The 14,542-nt window shown below is 31.2% G+C and overlaps 1 pseudogene; it reads left to right on the forward strand.

Moving 5' to 3' along the window:
- Positions 1-1,786: 1,786 nt before the first annotated feature.
- On the forward strand, positions 1,787-10,932 carry LOC112778348 (vacuolar protein sorting-associated protein 55 homolog; annotated as a pseudogene).
- Positions 10,933-14,542: the final 3,610 nt, after the last annotated feature.

A 14,542-nucleotide genomic window follows, 5' to 3' on the forward strand; every position in this document is an offset into this window, starting at 1 on the left:
GTCCATTTTAAGCCAGATATCCTATGGGAGGATTTCATATTGTATTTTTATTCCAGTATAAGAAGTAGAAAGGAAAATTTTGAAATACTGCATTAGGAAATGCCATTTCATTATATTTTTCTATACTTAACTCCTTTGTATATGGCCTTAGGCTAAGTGAATTCATAACCTTATTCATAGATATTTATTCATGTTAACATGGTGGCATGTTCCTTGTAGGAAAGATGGAAATCCATTTAATACTAGTGTTATTCCATCACCTGCCGCAGCCCCATCACCTACAGCTATGGCTCTATCCCCTGGCAAATCACCGTGGAAAGTAGCAAATAGTCCTTCGTCTTGCAAATGTTAGGAAGTCATTTATGGCTAAGAATATCATTTGGATTGCTGGTGCTGGTCTTTTGATATTTATTTTGTTAGGCGTTTGTATTTTTATGCTGTGGTACTTTAAGCAAAGGCCAGAGAAGAAAAATGCCAAGAAGCAAAATGTTGGTGTCTTCTAAAGTCCTTTACATAAACCTACTTGACACTGCCTTTGAAGCAACCAATCGGAAGGAATTCTTTGTTGGGAGATAGTATGCAGCAGAAGTTTTATATATGCATGTAGATGTTTGTTTTTTATGTAAATGAGATGTTTATTTTTTATGTAAATGGGATATTTTAATGTATTTAATGGTCAATTTAGGATGGTTATTTTAGTAGGTATGCGGATGATTATTTTAATTTTTATGTAGATGATTATTTTGACTGGATTGAGTTTAGTTATATATAATTAAAATATGTTGGATGTTCAATTCATTAGGTATGCAGATGATTATTTTTATTCTTAAGTGGATGGTTATTTTTATTAAGGGTGAGTGGAGTATAGCAAGCAAGCAGCGAAGGTGGAGTGGGATGATTATTGATGAAGGTGGGGATGGCCGTCGGTTGAAAAAGAAGAGGGTATTGGAATGAAATGTTTTGGTAAATTAGGATTTTGGATGGTTATTTTTTTGAAATAATTAATTGGATTTTTTAAAAATTTGAAATTTAAAATTAGGAGATTTGAAATTTGAAATTCGATGTGAAATAACTGAACAAGAATTTTTGAATTTAGAGTAATCTGTGGACAAATTTTTATTATTTATCCCTATTGGGCTAAATAATTAGCCCAATGTACACATTGTATAGATACCCCATTGGCTCCCCAGCGGGATTCGTGAGAAAATATGAGGAGTAAATGTAATTAGTGTACAATGTGTACAATAGAGATATTTTTGAAATTAACATTAAATGATAATTAAATTAATTAAGTACAAAATTATTTCCAATTTTAAATACAAAGCAAATAAGGATTCTAAATAGTTACGAACACTTTCAATCGGTTTCCCTCTCCCTCCCTCTCTCTCTATCCTCTCTCATCGGTGCCGCTGAAATCGACGGGATCACCAGCGTGAGAAGCGCTTCACTGAAGACCAAGCTATACCCTAACCCAAGCGAGGAGCTTCCAAAGAGTGAGACAAATTGGTACGCGACACAGTTCCTAAGGCCGGGCTTGATGAATCCCTTGGCGAAGAAGAAGGAGAAGCAGGTGAGCCACGAGATCGGGTTGCCAAAGCTTGAGAACGCCGCAGCGAATGGAAGGATTTTAGTGAGGATGGAGACGCCGAGTCTGAGGATGGCGTCGGCACCAAGATGCTAACTCTCTCTAGCGCCGGTGATGGAGGACCAGCTCCGACGTGGCTGAACAACGTTCGACAGCAAAATTTTCTGCACCTTCAGCCGGACGCATCGTTAGCACGAAACGATGACAGGCATGATGGCGGCGACAGCAGCATCGCTGGAGAAGCGTATGGATCATTGGAAGATCAATGCTGGACGCGTAGACCGATGCTGGGAGACAGTATGCGGCGGAAGTTTTATATATGCATGTAGATGTTTATTTTTCATGTAAATGAGATGTTTATTCTTAATGTAAATAGAATATTTTAATGTATTTAATGGTCAATTTAGGATGGTCATTTTAGTAGGTATGCAGATGGTTATTTTAATCTTTATGTAGATGATTATTTTGACTGGATTGGGTTTAGTTATATATAATTAAAATATGTTGGATGTTAGATTCATTAGGTATGCAGATGATTATTTTTATTCTTAAGTGGATGATTATTTTTACTAAGGGTGAGTGGCGTGTGGCAAGTCAAGCAGCGAAGGTGAAGTGGGATGATTATTGATGAAGGTGGGGGTGGCCGCCGGTTAAAAAAGAAGAGGATATTGGAGTGAAATGTTTTGGTAAATTAGGATTTTGGATGGTTATTTTTTTGAAATAATTAATTTAATTTTTTTGAAATTTGAAATTCAAAATCGGGGGATTTGAAATTTGAAATTTGATTCAAAATAACTGAATGAGAATTTTTGAATTTAGGGTAATCTGTGGAGGATTTTTTATTATTTATCCCTATTGAGCTAAATAACTAATCCATTGTATACATTGTCAGAATTTTTTATTGTCTTCCTAGCGGGATGATTCTTAATATGTATATTGAATCTAACTCTATCAACTATCTAACCATAATTAAGCTTACCACTATTTTTAACTAATGGTAGCTAGTACTTATTACTTAACAAACTTTTAGTTATCTGTTCTGCCAAGTTGGCTACATTGAGGGGCTTCTTGTTTCTTCTAAATAGTGAAGACCTGCCGCATCCCTCCTCAAGCTGGGAGTATGAAAATTGACTCTTCCCAAGTTGGATCGACACGTTGAGATTGATAGAAGCTAAAGTAGTTAACACTAGGCTTGATCTCGAACCACATGACAATTAATGTGAATATGTTGGTTCTTTCATGAAATACAAGGTTTGTCACAATGTGTAAAGCACATTGATTGAGTGAGATGCCGAAATCCTCAAATACATAAGACTCACAGTCTTTTACATATGGCCAGAGCCAAAATTTTATATCAGGCTTAGTAGATGATCAGGCCACTGTTGTCTTATATTTTTTCTTTTCTAGGAAATCAACGAGTTTCCAAAGAAGTAGTATCCAAAGGTGAGAAGAGCAATGCATTTGCTAAAGCGAGCTACAAGTATCTAAGGATGTATAGTGTTGTGTTGAAATGAAGATTAGTGGCACAATCTAGATATTAGCTCAATAGTGATGTTTGGACAAGTATTAGTAAGGAAAACAAATCTTTCAATAAGTCTTCGACAGGATGTAAGATCATCCAATGCCTTACCACTGGTTTTAAAGGATGAATGTGAGTCCATCTTTCAAGGCGTTAGTAAAGAGGCGTAGGTTTGCCTTTAACTAAAAGTAACTATAATTTGTTAGCACAGAGCATAATTTGGTATTCCACTGGAGGCTAGCATATTTCAGGGCATACATGGACCTTTGAAGCATGTAATCTATATGGTTCGTACCTGAGTGGGATTGATGAGGATGATGGTGATGAGGTTCCAGCGTATTCTCGTGGACCTGGTGATTTATGATTGGGTCGAGGTGAGGTTCGATTTGGGTGACTTGAGTCATTCCATAAACAAACCAATTTTTACGGAACATTCAAGTTAGGAGGCTTCATAAACACCTCTTTAGAGAGAGTTCTATAAAGGAAGGCCGTGTTTACGTCTAATTGATAAACGAACCAATTTTTGGGTGTTGCAATAACCAATAAAAGGCAAAAAAATTTTCATCTTGATAATTAGACTAAATGTTAAGGTCTTAGAGCATTCATTATAGGGTGATGCTAATACTTAAAGGATAAATTTAGATCATATTCAAGAAGGATCTCGCATAGATCTCATGCAAATCCTTCCGAATCTCTAATATATTCATTCCCAAACACTATAAATAAAGGTCTTAAATACAAGTGAAAGATATGATCTCTAACTCTAATAATATTCATACATCTCTAACTACCATTGACTTGAGTATTAGAGACCTTTGTAAGTACCTCCATTAACCAATTTAAGAATCATAGTTCTGAAAAAAAAATTCGTTCCCTTTCATTTCTAAGATTCGTTTAGGTAACACCTTCTAAACAAACTTATATATGGTTGTTTCATTACTATTTTAGATAATAAAAGAAATAAATCAATATAACGTAGGATCTTAATAAGAATAAAATGAAATACTATTCAATGCTTTTTGCGCTTTTAAGTTTTAAAAGAAACTAATTGGCTAATATATACCAGCTCATCTGCAAAGTAATCTTGAAAAGATGATTATGTCCTATTTTTTTTATCTCTATTGATCCATCTACGAGGAGTTGGGATAGAGTTTCTATCGATATCTTCTTCTTCTGAATTATCCAATATACACTCATCGATCCAATTATCCATGAGTGTGTTATCTCACCGTCTTCTTTTATCATACAAAGCCTCATTAAATATATCATCAAAATTTCTAGCTATATATCTTGAAATGTATGTTTTAGTATTCTTTTGAGGTGAGAAACTAGAGTTAAAATGGAGTTGCTTAATCATTGATAGTTGATATTTATAAGTGTGTCAGCAACATTCTTAATATCTTTCATGAGAGATAGTTTCTTAATAACCGATTATTTCTTTTTGCTAAGATCTTTAGACATTTGTGCTTTTTTCTTATCTTTTCTCTTGCTATTCTTTGATCCTTGTGGGTAAACAGGAGAGCCCACACCGGTTTTGTCAGCCAATGGTGTTTCTGGATTTGATGATGAGTATGCTCTTAAATCTGAATATTGCGAATTTGGACTAAATTGTATCGTAATTTAAATGGATGAGTTAGAAGAGCTACCGATACCAAATGAGTCATGTCTCGATGCACTAAATTGACCTGGAAATGGCAAGGATGTTGGGGTAACATTTTTGATAGAGGGGTTAAATATGGATGAAAATGGAAAATGTGGTGTTTGTGAATTTTGATTATGTGGTTGGAATATAGGAAATTGATTATTATCAGGAGCTTGAAAATTGAAATTAGGAACATTTGTGGATTTGAATTTTAAAATGTATTTGCCAGTGTGATGTTTTGATTTAGAATTTAAGTTTGAAGTTTGAGATTGTTGGGTATTTGGAGGTTAAGAAAAATTTTGTAAGTAATTGAAAAAAGAGTTGAGTTGGTTTGGATATATTTTTTCGACAAAAAATAATCTTAGTAAAACTTTGATTTCGTAAACTGGAAAGAAGATGAAGAAGAGTAGAAGCAAGTGTGAGAATAGAAGTATATGTAAGTAGTATATATAGAATAATAAAATATTAATTTATTAATAATAAGTTAATAACGGTAACTAGTTTAAATTTCATAAATAAAAATAAATAATTCAATTAAAAATTATTTTATAATGTATAAAAATTAAATTTAAATTTTTATGTAAATAAATTTAATTAATTATAATTTAATATAATAACATAAGTAATATTTAATATTGATTTAATATACTTATTTATATTAATTATGATTTAAATAATTAATATGAATTAATAATATAAATTATTAATTAAATAGAAATATATAATTATTTAATATAATTAATTATTATAATTATTAATAACTTAAATATGATTTAATTATTTAAATAATTATTTTTATATTTTTTATTAATAGCCACATGTCAAGAGATCATTGAAAGGGCAAAGTCTCTCTTCAGAAGACTTAATTTCTTCGAAAGTAGAGAAGGACCTCACTTCTCATTCCACTCCAATATATGATTTCTTTTTTTTTTTTTTTTTTTTTTTTTTGATATATATAGTAATAGGGCCTCCAAAATTTGGTTGTTGCAGTTGTTCTTAGAATTTTCTTTATTATTATGAAAAACATTTCAAAAGTCATTCTAAAATTAAACATTTCAGTAATTTTAATAATTGATCTTAATCATAAAATTAATTTTATTATTGATTTTAATTATATTTATTTTATGACTGAGATGGTTAAACCACTAAAACACTTAATTTCGTGATATATCTGATATGCTTCCAATTATTATAAGCCTATGTTCTCTTTATTTCATTTTAAAACTAATCCTCATTTGGTGTGAAAGTAGACCAAACTACTTAATAGAACATGTTGTTTGCCTAGTTTTATTAAATTGGTTAGATTTGAATATTTTTATAAAATTTTATAATTAAATAGGTTAGATTATATATTTTATAAAAACTCATAAAATTTATTAGACTAACTCGTTTAATATAATATTTTAAAGGCGTACAAATAAAAGGACATATATTTAAAGTTTAATTTTGATAGTTATAATTTGTAGCCTATGCTATTTTTTTGTTTTTAATCTTTTGAACATGAGAGAATCTTTATGCATTTTATTATTATGCAGTGAACTGATGATGATATAAAATTATATAAATGATCAATTTGATATTAGTTCTTTTCTAGTTGAAAACAAAAATTGGGATATTCAAATTTAGTACTAAGTTAGTTCTACTATATGTGGATTATATATTACTTTTAGTATAATTTTAATTAAATTTAATTTATATTTATAGACTATAGTTATAAGTAAAATTGTGAACATAGTTGATATAGAAATAAATTGCATGCATGTATTAAAACTTTTAAAAGGTATCTAATATATATTTTTGTTAATATAAGATTTTGAGTTATAATTCATGAAATATATTTTTAGATAAATTTATGGATTTATATTGAATCTTTAAACAGGTTGAGTTTAAATTAAAAAAGAAAAGTGTCTATAATAAATAATGGTCTTAAACTTAAATCACATATTTACAATAGAGATTAATATCTTCTGAAATAAAATTCTGGATGTTGTTTTTATTTGATATCCAAGCTCCGTTTGTTTTGGATTTTCCTATTCAGTAAGTTGCAACTAGTGAAAAGCTTTACCTTATATTAGATATTTTAACTTGCATATCGTTTGATTTTGTAGTAACAAGTGATTTCTTCTACGCATTAATATGTATTTTATAGAGTTTTAACATCTAAAGCTAAGACAATTATTGAATCAACTATCCTCACAGGCCCAAAAGCAAGTACAAGAAATATAATTAGTATCTTTTTTTATTATTATTATTTTTTCATCACATATTCCAATTCTCATACATTCTTCTAGAAATAGTAATTCATCATAGGTTTTGGTAGATTTGATAGAGATACAATAAACTGTAGGATTTACACATTTATTTGTATATATATTGTAATTATCTTTTTGCTTTGAAATGAGAAGAATTTATTCTTAATATCTAAAAGTAGATACATGATGAGTTTATTCATATTATTTTTAAGATATTTTTTTTTCTACTAATGTCATGTCAGCAACATCGCTTACTTGACAAAATTTTAAAATTAACCACTCAATTTTTGTCAAATCATCTATTATTTCCAAATCAGTAAAAAAAAATAAAATAAAATATACAAAAGACAATACAATAATTACCAACGACAATAATTAGAAATTAATAGCGTCTAACTAAATTTGTAACTTACAAAGACATTAAATCCATATTTCTATATTTATTATATCTTACCGTTGTAAACAATACAATAAATTTATAATTCTAATAATTAATTTATTAATTTCTATAAATAACTCATTCAATGTAATAAACATCCATATTACAAATATCATAAAAATATTATTAATCATAATAAATTAATATCATAAAAATATTATTAATCATAATAAATTTTACATTACAAATATTTAAATTTTATACTATTTGAACTACTTATATAAGTTTCTTATTACTATTCTTTCAAATAACATCAAATTTAGCACAAAAAATTTATTTCCGAACTACACACCATCTCAAACTTACTTAATGGAGATAATTACGTTGAATGTGAAAAGTGTAAGAAGAAAGTATATGAAAAAGGAGATAACTACATTTGTGACACATGTAATCAAACACCACACTATCCAACAATAAGGTAATTCTATATATTTTTCATAATCCCATCTATCAAATTATTAGTTACTAACTCAATACTTATTTTAGGTTCGAAATTCAATTAAAGGTTTCAGATCAAAGTAGTACAATAACTTTTGTACTATTTGATGGCGAAGCAAAAAAATTGTTGGGTACAACTGTTTCAAATCTAATGGTACTCCAGAAAAGTAATGACATTGAAACACCACCCCAATTGAAAAATTTGTGCAACCTCACTTATATTTGAAGTCAATGTAAATGATTTTAATCTTAAAAAAAGTTCTAAACAATACACTCTTACCAAGACATTACACTCTTACCAAGACATTTGTTCCAACAAAAAATACTGAACCTCAACACTCATTACAACAAATAAAACAGGTAATACAAAAAAATCACTTATTTTAGTTATTTTAGACATCATTTTTATTTCTAATTTAAATTATTCATTGATTATAGGAACTAACTTTGCCAACACTAATATCATTAGATGAAGATCACATACCATCAAGAGATTAAGGAGAAAGAAAACTATATAAATTCAAGACACTTATTCGGAAGAAGAACATACTTGCAAAGATGGAACAAACAACACAATAAAAAGTACATATAACTCAACAATTCATAAAGAACATGTCTTCACAAGAACCTACACAGAAAGAAGAAAGTAACAACTCTAACAACAACCAATAAAAAAAAGGAGGACGAGTGCCACATAAGAAGGTTAAGTTCATCAACTAAAACAAGGCAACGGATTCTTTACTCCCACTTTTGTGTGGGAGTATCATTAACCATAGGAAAAATATTTACAAATAGAACCCCATTTTTTTTGTTTTTGAAAGAATTAAAAATAAGACATTTATCCCTTCATATTTTTAATTTTTCAAAATTTTCCGTTCCTTTTTAGCCATTCTTTCGAAGAAGAGAGTCTCTGCTAGGTTCCCTCCTACACTCAGCATCATCATAATTGGCTCTGCTAGAAATCTTTCCTTTGATGTCCTCATGTCAGCTACTACCCTCCCGCCGCACTACACTTCTAGTTCGGTCTGTGTTCTTGTTCTTCGCTATCGCGTTAATCTGCTAGGTTTCTCGAGTATCGTCGCCGATTCTATAATCTGCGGAAGGGTGTGTTGGGATTTTGGACCGATGTGCTAGCTGGTAGCTAAGTCTAAGTGGCAGGTCATTGCCATTGCCGCTGAACCCTAAATGCTATTCAACCTTTAGTACACATCAACCTCACCGATCCATATATCTCCTTTCAATTACAACCAAAAATTCTACTTCGTTCTAAGCACTTCACTCTTCAGGTGAGTTTCTTAATCTCCCCCCTAATTTGTGTTATTTTGCAACCTTTTTTCACATCTCTTATCAATTTATGATTTTATCGGAATTTATTGTTCTCCCAGATTGGATTCCGCTTTGCTTATGTAGTTCCCAATCGCATGCACTTATTTGCAGGTTGAACCCTCTCATTTCAATTTTAGGGATTATAGTGTATCATCTTTTCTGATTCTACTTTGCTGATTGTTAGTTTCTTGCTCTCTTTTATCTGAGAGAACAAAATTTCTGTTACTCCTATGCGTGTTCATAGGATTTGCTTCCATGGCCTTCGCTTTTAGCTCTGGGTTTTCGTGTCCGTGAATTTAGTGATATTTGAGCATACTATCATCTAGACCAGATTGTTGTATGGATTCTGGGTATCAATCAATCATTTGGCTAATGCAAGTTTGATCTTGTAGATTTTAGGGTAAAAAATATGTGGGATTGGGTTTTTGAATTTTAGGTACTATTATATGTTTAAACCATTTCAGATATGCAAAGGCTTGTTTGTGAAAAGGTGTGGAAATGTCATTCACTTGTTCAATAATAAAGAGAAGTGATATCTTGTATGGCAAATTGTGATTGAAACAATGTAATGTCTATTAGGTGAATTAGGTTTGAAATCATATTGCATTTTAGCTATCTCATAAAAAATATGGCCTTTGTTCTCTTTGTTATGTCATTAATTTACATAGCTGCTGCTGCTGCTATTTTTGTTGTTTTAATATTGCATTGGACTTACCTGATGCTGATCTCAAATCACTAGATTTTCTTTCTCTGTGCTTATGCAGCAGGCATTGTGATAGAATAAAACCAAACTTTTGAATATCAGTGTGGTTGGTTTACACCTTCATCTTATCTTTGACAGCTTTGTTAGAAATTAGAATTGGTTTTGATTTAGTATTTTCTTCTTATTTAATATCCATATAGCATTATGGTAATGAGATTTTTTGCTCCAGCCCTTTTTGCCTGAGCACGGGAAAACTTGCCTTTTTGGCAATCTTAGTCTCTGGGAAAATTGTCTTGCAAATTTTGGTCCGTGTTCTTCTCATTGTTAATAAATACATCACATCTTATTGGTAACGAAGTAATTGTTGCTTACCTAGTTGCATCCGTGTTATATGACAGGCATGCGCTTTGTATAATAATTGGTGGCCGATGCTAAGTGGTGAGATAAAGCATCTCTGTATTTATTTCTTGAAGATTTAAGGGAATGAGATGTTAATGTGACCGAAAATTCCTGGTTTATTATTACATTTGGTGTTTTGTTTTCTTGCAGCTATAACATATGTGCTACTTCCAATGCCTCTGCTATTCTTTATGGGGTCTAATGGTTCTTTTGTATTTTCTGAATCTGATAGCAGGTAAACTGTTATTATTCAAGAATTAATTGAAAAACAATTTAAAAAGAAAAAAAAGATAAGATTGTATACCGAGCCAAGGTTATTAATTATTCAACTTTTTGTTTTGTAGTCTGATGAATGATGGAGCAGCTAGGTGAATTTAGCCAAGTTCTTGACTGGATTCTCAACTATTGGAAGCATTGCCATTCCAAGTATTCTAAAGCATTCTAAAGCATTCGGGTGTTATTGGTTGGGGAGCCTTTGCAATGGAGCTTTCATCTTTCTTCATGTTTGTATTAGCCATATTGTGTTTCATGGGGATGAGTGATGAAGATGACTATTACAGTATGATATGAGATGAAAATCTACTAGGCATAATTTCATGTGTAAAAATGGATTTATTCTTTGTGCGCGCTATTGGTTCTCTTGCTTTTATAAGCTTTCACTTAGACATTTCCACCGTTTCAAACCATTGAAATTGAATGCCATTACCATGTTGCTGAAAATGATTTCCAAACCTCAGCAACTGTAGGGGAGCTTTCGGCCAAAACATATGAAAACTTGACGTACTTTGTATATGTATGTATGATTTACCGTCAGTTGGGGAATGAGGCAACAATGTTATTATCATAATTGAGTTACACTTGTTTAGATAGTGGATTGCCACTTCAATACAATCGTGAATTAAAACTCTTAGGAAAGAAATTTAATCAATTTATCGTAATTATGGTGCCCCAAGTTTTTTCTTACAGAATTGTTAAGGCTAATGATATTTTCGTTGAATTTGATTGAGAAATTGGATTGATATTCTAATAATTGTTTATGAAGGAACTTGTTAATGCGGGATGAAGTAAGGATAAAGATTTTTTTTGTGTGTAAGTATGGATAAAGATTAAGAATGTGTTTTAGAAAGCATAAAATTAGAATTTTCTTGAGAATTAAATTCTTTTTCTTGCTTTTAAAACATAAAAATTACATGAATTTAAACTCTTTTTGAGAATTTTAATTCTCATCTTCAAGCCCAAAATAAATCACAAATCCAACCTAATGAAATTTGAATTTAAAGTTAAAATATCTAAACTAACCCTAATATAATTTGATTTTTCAAATATTCCCATTTCTCTTTTCTTTTCTCCCTTCCCTCAATATGAGGGTAACATAATAATATTACATATATTTTAACCATTCCTTTTCCATTTAATTCTTTTTATTCCAAATTTAAGAAGTGGAGTGAGAATTGAATTGCAAAAAAATTCTTTCTAGAATTCAATTCAATTCCATCTCATTAAAGTTTCCAAACACACTCTAATTAAGTGCAAATTCTGAAACTAAGCAGTATTCGCAATAGCCACCAAATGGTTCAAAAGGACCAATCATATGAATGTTAGTACAACCAAGGAATTCATTTGCCCATGGCAGCAAATCTCTCTTAAGTGTCTAGACTAAAAAAATCACTAACAAAAATAGAATTTTCTGACCACAACAATCACCTTAGAAAGACATGAGCATGAACAAACAACTCAGAACATATGCTTAATCCTGTAGTGCCCTTTTCTCACTTTCTTCTCTATTCCGCATTCTGCAAAATATTTCCAAGTAGCATTCAGAAAATGCAGCATGAAAAGAGTAGGACCTCCACAACTCAAACCACCACAGATTAGAGCCTCTGAGTAGATGAATAATTCTAATTATTGACATAAAGATTCACATCAACCACACCACATAACCATTGCACTGCACATTAATTAGGGAAAGATTAACACATAGCATGCCCAAGTCAACTAAGAATCTAAGATATACTATACAAAGTCAAAAATGGTCTCAGAATCAGAATTTACAGAGTGATAGTGAATAATGCAAAGTATATAGTTCATTCACAGTCACAGTTAAAAAGAACAACAATTAGGAATAATGAAATTCAACATCAAAAGGAGCTAGATTTCGTTTGAAGCAGAACCTCTAACACCAAAAATCACATAAATTCTCAATCTTTTTTCGAGCTTACGGTGTCAAAAGACAACGCAAAACTGCGGGGCGTTGGATTCAACAGCGAGGAGGAACTCTATGCCTACAGTATTTTCACTACAATATCATCAGCAAGGCAAAATCCTTGGGGTCAACAATCAGCTCAATCCCATCCTTCCCAAGAGCTTCCTCCGCAGCATAACCATACAGATTTTCGGCACTCCGGTTCCTACAAAATCATTGCAAATCAAATCCAAGAGAGTGAAGGGGCGGAAAAAACTCTAAATGTAGGTCCCTCACTCCCCACAATTCATGCAATAAATAAGACAAGGACATAACATATCAAAACGAACATGCACATCCATTTTTAGCTAATACGGGTTGCACTGCGATGATGAGCGGACGAGAGAGACGACAGAGGGAGAGGAAGAGAAAACGCATCCATGAATTGAAAAGGCATAATGATTAACTAACCTCCAAGCGTTGAGGCAGCGTCTTGCACGGCAGCGGCGGAAGCAGGTTGCGGCGTCGTGTGAGGCGTGTTGCGACGGCGAGGATTGGCGAACGAGAGATATAGCAGATGAAGAAGACGAAAGAATGACGGTGATTGAAATTGGATGAAAAATCCTAGCAGACATATTTCTCTTCTCTGAATCTGAAATTAAAAGGAAAAGAAAAAAGTGTAAAAAATAAAAATTAGAGGGGTTAATATCTAATTATTAATTTTTTCAAAAGAAATGGGGTATATTTTATAATTATTTTAATGATGGTTAATCATACTCCTACATAAAAGTAGGAGTAAGAAATCCATGGCCCTAAAACAAATACAAAAATCAAACCACCAAATAAAAATGTCATTTTGTACATACAACTCTAATATCCAAATTTTTGTACTACAAATTATTTTAAATAAAATATCTTTTAAATTTAACTTTAGTTTACACATTTAATTTAATTTTACAAAATATAATAATTTTTAATATTTATTATATATTATCATTAATTTACCGCCCTGCGCATTGCGCGGGTCTCATTCTAGTAGCAACATAATTTCTCATATTTCACTTTTTTCCCTAAAATTTGTCATGGTATCAGAGCTAGCTTTACTGATATCTCTTTAGGGTTAAGACAACCAACCCAAATAATTTATCTTTTCTTTTTTCTTCTTTTACTACATCTAATCCAGCCACTATAGATGACACAAATCTAAATTCTTCTCAAAACTGGCAAGTGCATTTTATATATACCCAAGTGAGAATCCAACTTAGCCAATGATAAAGCCAGCGACAATTAAGATAGTTTTGATCTTATCCTTAATGAACAAATAGTCAATTCAGTTTAACAAAGACAATTTATATAGCTCTTTCTTTTAGGATCACTCCAAATAGTGCTGTAAATTTCTTAAGTTTCTTTATGATTTGAGATAGTCAAATAGAATACGGTATGAAAAAATTTCATCTTTTCTCCTTTCTTACGGTTATCAACAGAGAACTTTTGATTGCATTTTTTTCATTAAAATTTCGGACAACAAAATATGCATTTTATTAGTGTATGTTGATGACATAGTGATCATTAGAAATTCTGTTCTTGAAATAACTTCTATTAAAAAGATTCTAGATTGCAAGTTTAGGATCAAAGATCTTGGTATATTGAATTTTTTCTTAGGCAGTGAAGTCGTTTACTCTTTCAATGAAATTTTTTTTTATCATAATATAAATACTATCTTGATTAGTTAGATGATTTTGGACTACTTGATGTTAAACATGCTATTGTTTCTATGGATAGTAATATTAAACTTTACTAGGACGATGTCCCCCCTCTCAGATACTTTTGTTTATCGTTGTCTTATTGGATTTATTTGACTACTATTTGGTCTAATATTATGTGTGCCACACAGCAACTTAGCCATTCATGGCTTCTCCTACTCAAACACACTACAACGCTACAATGTGGGTTCTTCGATATCTCAAGAATAGTCCAAGCAGGGGTCTATTCTTTCTTCGAGACTCTACTCTTCAGATATGTGATTTTAGTGATTATGATGGGTTGGATATCCCGAT

Source organism: Arachis hypogaea, chromosome 19 (genome assembly GCF_003086295.3).
Source record: "Arachis hypogaea cultivar Tifrunner chromosome 19, arahy.Tifrunner.gnm2.J5K5, whole genome shotgun sequence".
NCBI classification, from domain to species: Eukaryota; Viridiplantae; Streptophyta; class Magnoliopsida; order Fabales; family Fabaceae; genus Arachis; species Arachis hypogaea.